General features: G+C 34.7%; 1 protein-coding gene across 1 annotated transcript in view; it reads left to right on the top strand.

Moving 5' to 3' along the window:
• Positions 1–442: 442 nt before the first annotated feature.
• ogre (optic ganglion reduced) overlaps positions 443–15,703 on the top strand; it is an 80,364-nt gene continuing 65,103 nt past the window's right edge. The window contains exon 1 of the mRNA XM_085946661.1: positions 443–906. The gene's annotated coding sequence lies outside the window, so the exon portion shown is untranslated. The remainder of the gene's footprint in view (positions 907–15,703) is intronic.

The raw sequence follows: 15,703 nt of genomic DNA, 5'->3' as shown, positions 1-15,703 counted from the left end.
GTCACAGAGGTGATTGACGGACATAGTAATCTGTTTGTGTAAAACTTTATCCGTCTTTCTTTATATTAACGGTACGCTATACACAAATTCATAATATTAATATACTTGGTAGGTATACCAAACAGACCAAGGTACAGTCTAAAACTCTAAAACAAACAAAATTATGCTGAATATAAACATCTATCCACTATAACTTAATAATATATTATGCTATCAGTTATCAGTTGACAAATATGGTGAATTGGTATCTTTATTGTAAAAAAATGATCAAGTTTTACTGAGAAAAATGTGGTTTTGAATTTATTTCTGAAGTACAAATCATACTGATGTATAAGTAAATATTACTATGCACCAACAGCAGCGCGTTTTGAGCGGCATTCGGTGTAACTAAATAAACAATATGGCCGCTATAGTATTTCAACGAATACACAGCCAGGACTTCAATACAAAATTCGTATCAAGAAGTACATGCGGCTGGGCTACGCACCGGGTCCGCGCGTAAAACTACTCTAAATTTGTATATCAGGTGGTCCGCCCGTCTTTCGGCAAAAGCTGTCGTTATCGCCGTCTTATTGACTTTTACAAAACAAAACATTATTGTCGGAAGTGATAAAATTTGATCGCAAATGTCAACGAACCGTTTTTGACATATTGGTTTGTTTACAATAAATTTACCTGTGCAACACACGTGATAGTTTATTAGATCCTGTGTCATTTTCGCGGTTGTTTGGTCTAATTTGCTGCTAATTAAAATATATATGTTTTAACTTAACTTATTTTTTGTGTGATTATTGTGTTGTGATTTTTACGTCAAATCTGTGGTCGGTCAAATAATGTCTTTTGACGTTTATGGATGAACCACACACTGTCGACATTGCTTGTTTTCAATTTGGATTCGATAAAAAGGTAATGTTTCTCTATCTTGTAGGGGTAATTTTATAGTATTTGTTAGTTCCATAAATCAATAATTTAGTACGTGTCTTAATAATATGTAATAAGAAATGTTTTTTCTTATCGTTTGTAGTGGAGAAATATTTTCCCACTCTAAACATTAACAATACAGTAAGTTGTACTTTTAGTAAGTAGGTATCTATAGTCTATACTATATAAATCTATTTGCACAATGAATCAAAGGCGATTCATAATAATAATAATATTATAATCCATGACGTACATGGCGTTCAGGTATGTATGAATAATTTTGTGTTAGAATCTTAGAACCCAAGATTTTCGTTATTTTTCAATACAAATACTCACACAGAAAGATGAAATCGTGAATGAAAGCATTGCCGTAGTTATCCAATACAATGTGCCACGATATAATTATGAGTTGATTTGCTGATCTGTATGCAGTCATAGACGTTTCAAATATTATTTAATTAGGAAAATGTAATTGTTACTGCCAAGAACATACTGTCAGTAATTTGGTTCAACGCTAATACTTTGGTATTTTGTCAATATGATTTCCACTGACAGTGACGCCCCAAGACTAAGTGCCACCCTTGGGCAGACTTAAATTTTTTTTATTATTTTAAAGACAAATTTAAAAAATGACAAGTACTCATAATCTACTGACGATAAGAGCATTTCCTTGAAACTTACTCTCAATATGCAGTGTTTTGAGGTACGTAGAGGTTTCATGCACTGACATGTTTGGAGGACGCCTTGTGAAAATTACCAGGAATTTCTATGCTTCCATGTCGTTTAACTAATATCTTTTCTTTCTATCAAAGCGACCGCATCGTCCGCTTACAACCGCCACTATTCTCAACAGTAAAGTTATAATATCTATTCGTATTCGTTCCTTTATTTGCCGCCCTTAAGCAACACATGACCGGCCTGCCCTCATGGGACGTCACTGCACACTGAAGTGAAATTATGAAAACTATCAGCAGACAAGATGCCAAAAAATCTAACTGCAATACATGAATGAATTTCGTCAGTCGCGACACCTGACCCAATTGAAGGAAATCACAAATTTAATCTCCTACTGTCAATCGAAGGCATCCGTAATTAATTAAGGCCAAGATGTCCTTTATATCGATTTACTTTATTAAACTACTACGATTTTTTCAAATGGACTGTCGAATATAAAGTTTTTTTTATTATAATTATTAATTACCTACCAACCTACATACTTAAACCGCCAAATAATAGTGACATATTATGTCACCTATAAGAACAGATTACATAATACACAGAAATGCGAACCCCGTTGCCATAGATAGGGCATATATAAATGAAGAATTTGAAGCGAAATTTGGTTTATAAGGAAAGTTAGTGACGGTGACGGTCAGGCCACAAATCTCAAGAAATACCTCTGGAATGTCCACAGTATTAGCAATATATGCTTGAATGCGCGTTTCGTTTATGTGATAACCTTTAATGCATATCATAATATAGATAGACGTATACCTAAGTTACTGTTGTAAATATCATATTCTTAAACACGTGTTTAAGTTTATCCCATATTTCCCCATACTCTAGAATTAAACCTTGCTTCAGTCACACCCAGAAGGTAATCCAGTAATAAGTAATCTTTTCAGTATTTTTGTGTTCTCTGGTTAGGTATCTTAAAGTTCTTTTCATAAAAGTTCTCAGTCTCACTGATGCAATTATACTGTAATAATACCTAATGAAACTCTGGTGTCAGTACAGTAGGCAGTATTGCGTCAGCTCATCTCTAGGATAGAGTGGCTCCGCGGCGTAGATCGGTGATTCCCAACTAAGTTTCGCGATGGCACCATATTTTTTTTAATAATTGATTATTTTTTTGTAGATTAAGGTTTAAACCTCATCTAGGTATTAACTATTTTGAAAGGTTAGCTTGTTTTAAATAGTCGCCTAATGCAGTGTATTTCAAACTTCGTCCTTCGTGTTTAGAGTTTTTTACGGCGTTCTAAAAATACCAATTAGTAGGATGGATGAGCCAATCATTTCCCACGTGGATTCTCAACATATTACATTAAATATTTGCACTAGATATAGCTGTACAGTTTAAAACGTCGCCCAACACTATTTAAATGTCAAATTGTATCTAATTACTTCTACAACAGTATTTCGCTAACCTAAATTATAAACGGATTCTCCCAGAGATATAAAGAAAATCTTATACACGTTGGTGCAGGTGAAAAATTTATCAACTCCACGGACTCACATTCTTTCTGTGATTTATCACCCGCAAGCAACACATGACCTACTATTTCTTTGGGTTTTCTATAGCTGGTATCGTAAGCAATAAATTTCACTTAACCCAGGGGGCGCAGGTATAACACCAAAATGTCGCGTTTCGTCTTTCATTTTGGCTAGCCGCGTGACGTCATTGTTCTGGCATGACCGCTTTGACTCCAGTTCATTACACCAGCCATTCTTGACTGGACATGGTGCCTTCGTTGGCAGGCTCTATGAGCTTGGTCTTGTTACACATGTTCATGTGGCGGAAAATACAGGATGCAAACCAAAGCATCTAGGAATGTCCTAAAATGTATACGGAAAGGAAAGAGCTGCTCAAGTTGGTTCAACAAGCTGTTTGGCTCATCGGATCGTCCGACCTGGTCGCCACAAAGGTCAATTTTGTTCCATTTAAAAAAAAATCCGGCGTCATATTGCCAACGTGAAGATCTCACTTAGATTGTTCGCTTATTAGCTTTTGTTACTTACTACAATTTTTAGTTTTGCTTCTACGTGCTCCTCTCTCCTATGGGTACTCATAAGTTGTGTAAATTCAGTCAAAGCACATTTGAGTGTATGGCGACCTCAGTAATTGGGTAACTGCTCCTGAGACATTCCCAGTCATAAAAAAGATGCTGGTCCCGCGATACGCCCGATTAAGACCGGGTGTGGTTTGGTGGGACCATAACATCAATATCTCGCATCGCCTATGCGCACGGAAGAAAGTTGCAACATTGCGCCCAGTTTTGTTTTATGACTAGGTACTCGTACATAATAATATTATATCCCAGTCGGTCGATTTTCAATGTGCGACTGGCTGCTCGGTATCGACAGTATCGTATTCACCGAGAAAAATAATATGTCTATCTATAATATTTAACAGTTTCACAAAGCTGTGGTTTCTCGTCTTATGCATTGTAATCGTTTGGTCGTGGCTTCGGGCTAGTTCTTTCAAGCATAGAAACCCACTATGGAGTTGATAAATCAACTTCCAAAGATCCGTTCATACGTTACAATAGTATAATATTTTCCCCTGTTGATTTCTAATGCGATAGAAAATTATTCGATGTAGGTACACCTGAAAAATGATTTAATTAAGTAATTGCTAAATTTATTGATCGTACAAGTTTCGAACGATGTCAACATTATCGAAGGGCATCATTATAACTTGGTTAGTATTTATTTATCTGTAGGTACCTACTCTTACAAATTACTAAATGGAAATAAATATTTAGGTACTTAGGTGCATTTTAAAATAATATTAATAATCAACATTGTTTACATATCACTTTGAATAAATAATTGAGTTGTCAATTCGCTAGTCAAGACTATTTATTTTTCATGTATAAAATATATGCTAAGTACCTACTCTTTGATACCTTCTGTCGGATTACCCATATGTGTAGTTTTTAATTATTTATGATGATGTTAGGAAGAGACGAGTTACATCATAACTACCACCAGGTCACCATACTTTTGGGACTGCAGATAGAATGATGAAATATGTGTGTCACTGTACTATTGTGTAACTACGGATAAAATGATGAAATATGTATTGCTATTGATGAAATGAGAGGAGATAATTGGGATTAATTTTGTTTTAAGTACCTATATCATTTTTGCGAGTATGAGAAGGCAATCCACGAACAACGAGATCTTGTAAAATCTCAACTTTTTTCCAGAATTTGAGATTGGTTTATTGATACTTACTTACTGATATTTCTCAAGATCTCGACTTTCAAGATTTAAGTAAGTACTTGTGCTAATAAATTTTGTGAAATTTCTTAACAAGAAAACAAATAAACAGCTTTAGCAAGAGTGCAGAGAAAGTCCTTTATTTGAACATGTACCGTTTAAAAAAAAATAAAAAAAATTCGGTTAGGTACATGTTCAAACACGCGCGTTAACATAATTTTACTCCGTACTTTAATTATAGTTTGTCAATTTATGGCTACGGCCGTATGTTGTAGCTTAACCACTAGGGAATGACAAAAGAAATGGCGTATTTCAAAAAAACACTACCTTATTCTTAGGTCAATAATTATTATAAAGCAATCATTATTCATAAGATGTTTATCACACTTGAATGGTCAAAGACATAGCTTATAATAAGTATCTTTAGAATTATCTTCAAATGTGTTAATCTTGCCGATTTTTTGAATAATAAAATGCCTAATTCTTGTCAAATTTGGGATCACAGAGATTATCAATATAATTTTTTATCGTGAATATTTTACAAAAATTATCTCGTAATAAATTATACTAATGGTTTCATAAATGCGTTTAAAAATTAAGAAACGTAAAAAATCTTAACACCACTGCACAGTTATGTACCGAAATATGACTATATTCTAAAACATTAGAGCGAGAGGTTTAAAATAACTATAAAGGATAATATGGCTTCAAAATTATATAAATAGATTATCTACAACGTTTAAGGAGTGTCCAGGATCATGGTTTGAAAATACAATAAAAACTCAATTTTGACCTACGACGAGCACGTGGGCCGTTAATAAATACGCTTTTCGAAACTATTTTTACCTGGCGTAGCGATATGAACGAATTAATTGTCATTGTGGTCGTGCAGTAGTGCACTGGTTTAGGATTGGTTGGAATCATATTATTATGTTTTACGCAAATCATCGATGACATCCCTAAATGGTGAAAATTTTACACTATACTTTGATTTGCTTGTCCATATTGTTTTAGTAAATAAATTATTGAAAGCTCGTTTTATACTGTTTATAGTGCATGTGCATGTAGGTACCAGGACACTCTTTAATGGTTGATTCAACATATTATTGTGCGTAGTAAAAATTATCCAGGTGTTAGGTGCGTGATAGAAGTCGTAAACATAATGACGATGTTATTTTTATTCGTGATTATGGCAGATGTCTAAACTGCAAGCTGGGAATATGTGGAGGAATATAATAGAAAGGAATGGCGATGCAATTTTGATGATTGTTGTTTTGCGCCCTACATTTTACTTTCTGTTTGATGCAGGGCTGTCAATGCATGCGTGTACAATTAGGGTGAGTGAATCCTGCTTTGTTCACTGAATCTAGAGATTATTATAGAATGAAAAAGTACCAAGATCCAAGGAACACTATATACCTACCTCTTCATGTGGTTTTCTGACAATACCTTCAAGTTCTTAATTTATGAAATATGTACCCAAATTAGCAGCACAAGATGCGATTTCATGAGAAGAGGCCATTCAAACATAGCCAACTATAGTGGAATCAAAATGCCCAACAAATCTTAATTTTTCCATAACTAAGTGGATTCATCAATAATTGAGCATACCTACACGTCCTTTCTCTGCCTTTCAACCTCACCGCATATTATATATTATTATCTCTAACTATGGAGCTGGCTTAAGGCTGGTCCGGACGGGGCGAGTGATTTAGTAGAGTGGCGAGTGATTTAGTGAATTAGCAACTGAAAAGTGTCCGAACACAGTTCATTAGTGAGTGACGCATCAAAATAAACAGAGCGTCGAGAGCGACGGATATTTCAAAACGGACACCATTCGCGCGACACGAGAGTGCAGTGCTGCCGTCTATCGTAACTTCAAAAATAATTCAAATGACACTATGCAAAAACGGCGTTGTTGAATTAAATCATTTATGCTCCAAATTCCTATTGATGAATACTAATTTACATAGGATACCTACCTATTATATTTTTGTGGTTGCATACATTTTTGTATGCTTACCCATGTATTTTTGTAGTTTGTTTAGGTAATAAATAGGTACTTTATGCACAATATTAAAACCACACCAGACATCTATCGAACCGCCAAAGAAATGTCTTACACATTCCCAAATGTAGAAATATTTTTTTAACAATCCCCTTATCTAATGCATCAGGTGAAAGATCGTTTCTGTTTTAAAGCGTGCAAAAAATTATTTGAGAAGTACTATGGGAGAAAAAGATTTAATTTTGTATATAGAACAAGAAATTTTAAACCGAATTGACACTGCCAAAATAATTGACGAATTTGCAAGACGAAAATTTATTTAAAACATGTTTTTTTATTTTATTTCTATTACCTATGTTATATTTTATGTTAATAAATTAATGAGTGTTTTTATGTATAAAACTTTTTTTCTAACTTGAATTTGGGGGCCCCGAAATTTTTACCGCTCAGGGCCTCCGCTTGACTTGATCCGCCCCTGATGTTATGCTCCATTGTCCTTACTGACTATAAAATATAAACAGAATGATAAATGAATAATTATAAATTATAATTATTCTAATGAACACTAGGAAACTGTGTACCTACCTACCTACGTCTTTACCTACTTTCAATAACAACAAGTTTTCTGTGAAATATTTCCATTATTTATCAGAGTTTTAATCAACAAATTATCCACACTACAATGTACCTAAACGGAATAATAAATGAATATAATAAATGAATATAATAATTATATATATTAATATAATATATACCTATAATAATTATAAGATAATGTGTACCTCTTTACCTATCCTCAATATCAACAAGCTTTCTGTGAAATATCGCCATTTATCTGCGGATCTATCAACACACGTTCGCGACTTTTTGTCGCATTGATTTATAATAATACAAGTAGGTACCTAAGTTATATTTTTTCGAGTAGTAATCTTTGTTTCAACGCTGTGCCATTCCTACGGCAGTCGACAACTAATGCGCTCGCCTGTTCAGACTTGTGTTGTGGCTTGTTTAGTATATAGTGAGAGGTGGTGGGGATCGCTACTCGCCCGAAATAATAGAATAAAATGGATCGGATTGACTGACCATTTTACTAAACTACTCGACTAAATTTTTCTGTTCAGACACGGTTTTTTACCAAATCACTCGCTACTTTACTAAATCACTGGCACAGTCCGAACAAGGCATTAGTCAATGTGCGTGGCACTAGAGCTTTTCACAAATACAAAGACTTGTACGACTATTTAACTGTTTAATTTAAGTCTTAGCCGGCTCTCACACAGGTTGCCAACCAAAATTTTCAAAATTCAGTAGATTTTTTGATTTTTTCTTCAAAATATCAGTAGATTGACAAAAATGTATGAAATTCAAGGATTGTGTGTAGTGAAAGCGTGCATATAGACATAATCTCACAAGAGTCTTAAAAAATCATGTAAAAAGTGACTTTTATTCATCACAAATATCATAATTTCTTCTTTTCCTGACCAAAATTCAGTAGACATGGCAACACTGCTCTCACATCAAAATTCTTCCGCCTGCAACGTGTCGAATACGTCGATGTGACGTCATCATTATTCACAAAACACACGTTGCTAAATGGAGCTCCGCAGATTGGTCGAATGCGACAGTTTAGTTTGAAAAAAAAACATCTGCTGTTGCAATCGATAAGTCACATGCTTCTCGGGCTGCTAGTCGAAGACGCCAGGACGAATACAAACACCTACGAATTGGTCATTCCTATACCGGCTCGCCGATCGCCGCATTCAAATATCTATACGTTTCGAAGGTCACGTGCGACTGTCGCTAGGTAGATCTGCGCGGTCATCATACTATGCAACACTGGATCGACGTTCTTGGAAGGTTTGATTTATGGATGTGCGGCAGACGAGGCGAGTTTATATGTGAGAGCTGGCTTAGAATGCTAATTGCTAACCACGATCGTGTTGATATAACAATGCTTAAAATGGTAAATTATTTTCGGAATTTTGTATTGTGCCATTATCAAACCGGCTTTTATTAGGTTCGCTTTGCATATACCTATATATACTTGATAATTATTTTTATTTATATTTCTTTTCCGGATTAGATTAATTCTAAATTAAAGTTATTTATAAAAGTTGAAATCCATGTACCTACGTACGTACGTCGTGTTAAAACTTCTAATTGACATTTAAACGATACAATTATTATGTGCAGTTAATGGATCATTAGGGCCATTAGGGGTCATCAATTTTACGATATACCTATTATTATTATTATTGTGTAATTAAGTCAATAATCAGTGGTTGTTGGCAAATAGCTAATTAACGTAAAAGTCATAATTATTCTCCCAGTAATTTATTTTCAACTCTATTGGATTCCGTTGTCAAAACTGTAGAATGACCTTCGAAGAAGCTTTCTAAGTCGAGCAAAGAAAAATGCGTGTGCGACAAATTATAAAAACAGCATAAGTAATAATGTGTGAACTGGGAATATAGTAGATAAGCTTTTAGGTACATACCTAATCATGCAATCCTCAATATTTATAAATTGTAGGATTTCTCGCTGGGGTTTTGAAAAAGATCGTAGTAGCGAAAAGGTTAAACTGTTATTAGTAGATACTTATTTATTACTTGCTTTCCGCGCAACTGTCTTAAATACTTGTTTCTTAAGGCTATACTTCAGTTGGGGCACGGTCTAAAACGATCGTGACTGCGCGACGCGAAGAATGTGCAAACGACGCGCGCAGAACAAAACATAATTTATCATATAAATCCAACATGCGTCCATTTAATGTTCTGTTTATTGTTCTATTAGTAACAATAATAATATATTCATTGACATGTTTTCTTTTTCAAGCCTAAATTGGTAAAGTTTTTAGTCATCTTTACACGATTTAAGAATTAATACCCCCGCCGCCATTACGAAACAAATTGACGTGCCCACTCCTTGACGTTAGCTCTCCGATTGCCAGCGGGTCCAAAATTTCGTCGCACCTATAGTTGAAAATTATTTGCCGTTTCACTGAAGTATCGTCTTAAGGGAGTTTGTAATAATATTTTTTTTTACCTAGTTTCTAGGAATCTGTCAATGATCGTTGTACTATGCGCCCTATCTATCTACAGGTTCGACCGATCGATCCATTGGAGTCATCGTAATCGGTCTGAATCTATCCACTGCTGGATGAAGGCTTCTCCAAGCTGATTCCACTCCTCTCGGTCCTGTGCGTTGCGTTGCCACGTACTTTCGCAGAACTTTATCATTTCATCGATCCAGCGGCCCATAGGTCTACCTTGCGGACGTTTTGTACCTCTTAGATACCACTAGATGACTAAATTTGTCCAACGATTGTCCTTTCTTCGAGCTATGTGTCCACCCATTTCCATTTGAGGCTTTTAGCAAACTCAATTACATCGCGATTCCTTGTCTGTTTCCTTATCCACTCATTCCTCTTTTTGTCCTTTCGCGTTATGCCCAGCATGCACCTCTCCATACCACGCTGTGCTACTCTAAGTTTCTGGACCTCTCTTTTACTTAGGTTCTATGTTTCACATGCATATGTGATTACGGGAAGGACACTCGTTGAACACTTTGCGCTTTAGGCACAGTGGGAGGTCACTTTTAACGACATTATTCAGGCGGCCGAAAGCACTCCAGCCTAGCTTTACTCTTTACTAGTCTTTACTCTACGAACAATTTCATTAAATATACATCCGTCTATAGACACTTATTGTCCCAGATAGATGTAGTTTTTCACTTATTCGAGCTGAGTACTATTATCTATACTATATTAGGATCTCTTTTTGGCCCGCAAAGCAGTTGAACATGACTTTCGTCTTTGATACATTTATTTTCAAGCCTTCTTTGTTGCTTATTTCAGCGAGTTCCTGCATTCTGCTTTGGAGGTTTTCCGAGTCTTGCGAGAAAATTACTATGTCATCGGCAAAGCGCAGACGACTCAGGTATTCTCCATTTATGGGGATCCCTTGGTCATTTCAGTCACGTTCCCTGAATAAGTGTTCAAGGGTAGCTGTAAATAGTTTAAGTGATATTGTATCACCTTGTCGGATTCCTTTGCTGATAGGAAATTTGCACGATGGTTTATGGAGATTGACAGATGCTGTTGCGCTACTGTATATACTAGTAGGTATATAGATATTATTTAAAATATTTGTATAAGTACCTACCGCCCGGGGATTCCTTGATTTCTGATTGCATCGAGTATTGAAAATTTCTTTATGGAATCGAACGCCTACCCATACTACTTTCATTAAATTAATCACACACATTGAACAAACGCCATGCATTTTTACCAGAAATCTATAACCCGCGATTCATGACTAAGCATCGTGGATGCAATTTAATTTAATTGAATTGGTATATTCTAAAAATATTTAAGTACACCAATTTACCTGAAGTAGGTGTGTCGGTTAAGTTTGAGGAAAGCGAATTTACTTTTCTCAGAAAAAAACTGCACATATCTATTACTTACTTACTTAGTAAGTAATTAATTGGACGATTTATGTAGTATTATCGTGCTCCAAAAATATTCGTAATTGTAAGAAAGACATTCATTTGTCATTAGATTACTTATGGAGCGACAAAATAGTGGTATTTTTATAGATAAATAATTTATTTTGAAGATAAATATTGTGGGTGCGGATGCCACTTATTAACCATAAAATGACAAATAAAAATTCGTTGGAACCAACTGCACAAGAGGAAAACCTCAGATTGATTCGGATAATAAAATTAGGACAATAAAATTCTAATGCAATGTTCCTACTTCCTTGAATCATTATTCAAGACAACGTAATTAAATAATGAATATTATGTTTATAATTGTACTTTCTAAACATAATATTGGTTGGTGTAATGCAGTACCTACCTATATTTAAAGATATAGATACCTACGATAACTGATAGAAAATTCATCCTGTCCCGTCTCCGTTTTGGTTTCAGTCGGCCGCTTCAGTTTTGAATTTACACGTCAGTTTAACTGACAGCTCGACGGAAACGGAGACTGATTGGATACCAAAACCGATCGTTTAAACTTTAAATCAATGACATTAATATATGGACGAAGCATCTGGAAAAAAATGACACTCACTTTTTTGTCGGGTCTGCCGAATGGTATAATCTGTCCTAACACCATTACAATAAAGGTGATGTTGCTATAAATTCCCGATGCTTTTTGTCGGGTCTGCCGAATGGTTCGGTTCGAACGGGTTCGCTCAAATGAACATTGACACTAGAAACACTGTTCTAACGCCATTACAATAAAGTTGAAATTGCTATAAATTCCCGATGCGTGATATCGCATAATGGAAATTGCGTGACGTCTACCTATTACATGTGCGAATGTCGCTATACGCGAATTTACTTGCTAGCTATTGCATTGAGTGCGTTGTCCACTAATAATGTCATTGGTTTAAATGTTTAAAAACACCTGATGGTGTATCGTGGGATGATCCACGGTTCGTGCGACAGGGTAAATTGGTTGCGCAACTTCTCTAATATTCCTGGCAAAATTTTCTTCCACAAGCGCATTTTAATAAATTATTTATTACGTTTTGAGACGCGAACGAGCACAAGAGAATACGAAATGTCATTGATTAATCGCAGGTAAATAATAATATGTAACTATTTTCTTCAAAATAAATAATTCAATGGGTTTACAGACGCAATGCAGACGACGCATGATTTACTAGGATTATATTATTACTTTTACATAATATTATTTATTATCCCTAGGTCTAGGATATCAGTCAGAAAGGTATTTTTGATGAAACGATATTATTGTTATTGTATGAAAATTAAATCACTTGCTTGAACCTTTTGACATTATATATCGACAAGAAAAAAATATTGCAAAGTTTAAAACAAATGAAAAATAATTCTATCCGAAATCTTCATGACAAGAATCGTTTGGAAACGTAAATTTTAAACATATTTACAATACTTATAATAGTTATAATAATGTGTAATTAATACGATTTCTGTATGGACGGTAAGATGACAAGAAGAAATTGTATTGGCCTACAGAGGTCCCGGCCGCGAAATCATTTGCGAGAAACTTCCTCGATTCGAAGATGGGTGGAATAAAGATATCATTTGTCGCGGAACAGTCACGATTCGGAATACTCGCAGCAGATTTAAATAAAGCTGCTGATGTTATGCCTACAACTCCTTACTTTGTTACTTACTCTGTACTTTCTGTGAAAGAGCTTTTAAACAATGACATAGGGCGTATTTCACTTTGTTTTTAATTGAGTTTATATATATTTTGTACATTTTCACCACTACCAAAACCTGCATTTGACCGCGGCCCAGACCGTGATGACTGTGTGATGAGTTTGAGGCTTGAGCTGAGTTTGAACTGGAAGTTACCGAAATGAAGTGCGGACGAAAATCTATACACGCAGGAAGCCTTGTTTGAAATCCGGATGCATGGCAAGCTATGTGACTGAGTGACTATGGTTATTATTTTCTATTTGTGCCCACGGTTTGAAACACTTTGTGAATCAAGATCTACCGCAAAAATATCGATTGAGTATTATTGTTCAAATTATTAATATACCTATTAGGTATACTTACGTTAAATATTTAAATTAATTATTAAGTACTTAATACTTCCTAGGTTATTTCACCACAGTTTCCCTTGATTACACCGTAGTATAGGTATGTACTTGTGGTAGATACATAAAATACACATTATATTATGGTATTATATGTTCATAATTTATGGTATATTTCAATCTTGGTTACCAGGAAGTAGATATTTTTCCAGTTCCTTACGAATCTGAGAATCGAATCAAGATGTTTTTGTTAATGCGTCCACATCCTTCCGGCCAAACTTCCTGAAGTAATAAATATTTTTTTCAAGAGATTCAGCGGTGTTTACTTAGTATTGATAATTTTGTGAATTTATGTAGTGGGTTATCTCTTGGTATTCACCGCAAATTATTTAATAATATGTAACCAATACCGATAACCCATTTCATTAAAAAACATATAATTTCATTTTTTGCATGTGCAGGTTGTGTGCATTGAAGCTGATCATTATTTATTAATTTACTCGGTTAATCAATTAGGTGTATCCGATACGAAGGTTTCTTGAGGTAGTTGATATTAATATGAATAGTTCAAGTTAATCGTGGAGTTAAGTATACACAGTATGACGGACGCAGTTTCTTTTGTATTTCGTCTACCTGACACGATAGCATACAGATACACGAAAAGTCATGATGCCACCCCTGGAAGTGGTCGTGGCTCCCACTCCTTACCTCCGTAATTTGGTACCGATAGAGCACCGTGGGCACGTATCGGTTTCGTATGTTATAATATTTATGAGAGTTTATTTTGTGATTCATTTACCTGAGTTGATATTATACACAAAAAGTCATTTTGCCAACTCAGGAAGTCGTCGTGGATCCCACTCACTCTACTCACTTAGTACAAAGATACCGCGTGTGTACCTCACTTTTTTATGCGTAATATTATGATTTTTGAACGCCCAAGATGGCCGAGCGGCTTATATTTATAATATCATGAGTTCCAGGTTCAAATTCTGCATCTGGCAAATTCACATTGTTTTTTCTATTTGTGTTTGGAGCCAGAGTAGGTACGAACCTACTTGTTTGAGCAAGTGACTAACATCCATTTCTCGTAAAAACAAAAACCTGTTAATACAACCTCCACTATGTGATCTTCTTAGGATAGGTAAAATATATGTATAATATTATGCATCTATATCTGAAGTACATGTACCTACAATCTACATCATAATACAGGGGGGGCAAACTTTTTGGATGGAGGGCCAAATCAAGAATTAAAAATGAGCGGCGGGCCGCAAGTAAAATACAATTTTTAGATATACACTATTTATTATCACGAAAAATAAACATTACAAAAAATTAATGAGAAGAATGAAACTGTTGTACATTTTTTAACATATTTTTTTAAATTCAGGTGTTAATTTTGTAGTTGATATTCTCAAAACTGCTTGTAAATGGGCATCGGAGATATTTGATCGTAAAGAATTTCTATTGAGGTTCATGATCGAAAATGTTTGTTCACATTATATAGATTGATCCAAAAATAACGAACATTTTTCTTGCATAATCTTTAAGTTGGTCGAATTTCTCTGAATTAAGGGCATTGTAAATTTGGAGATTTCTTCACGACGATGCAATTCTCTTAAATCAGTGTCACACTGCAGATCAATAATCTTAAGTTGTAGCTCTGTCGGTATACTATTAATATCTATTAAAAATGGATCGCGTATTATTGCTAAACTTGTATCAATTTTTAGGAAGTCACCAAATCTTTGTGAAAAATCGTTATTCAGAGCTTTAATAATTTTACCATATTCTTCAAATTTATATTCTGATATATTCAGCAACTTCAAAGTTGGAAAGTGTTCCACGCTTATATGTATATATATATTATATTTGTCGAAGGAATAACTTAAGTTTTAATTGAAATCCATTCAAACTTTTAACCATATCATGGGCATATATTTTTTTCCTTGCAACGCGGAATTAAAAGTATTTAAATGTGTCACGATGTTCAACGTAGAAAATAGTGGTTACATAGTGTTAGACGAGAGCAAGGAAGACATACTGAAATAATACATTTATGAAACAACAAATTCTTCAAATTTTAATCAATTGTCAATATTTTTAAAAAAATTATAAAAAAGTTATTCGTAATCAGAAATACAATTAATGATACGGGCCGCAAAAAAATACCCAGCGGGTCACATGCGGCCCGCGGGCCGCAGTTTGCCCCCCTGTCATAATATAATATTGTTGGAAACATAAGTACGTATATATCTGTAAACGCAGGTTA

The sequence above is a fragment of the Rhyacophila brunnea genome, unplaced genomic scaffold, assembly GCF_057557595.1.
Source record: "Rhyacophila brunnea isolate RB1 unplaced genomic scaffold, BYU_Rbru_1.0 scaffold_2, whole genome shotgun sequence".
Lineage (NCBI taxonomy): Eukaryota > Metazoa > Arthropoda > Insecta > Trichoptera > Rhyacophilidae > Rhyacophila > Rhyacophila brunnea.
The sequence above is the reverse complement of the archived record's forward strand: the minus strand, read 5'-3'. Positions and strand labels throughout refer to the sequence as shown.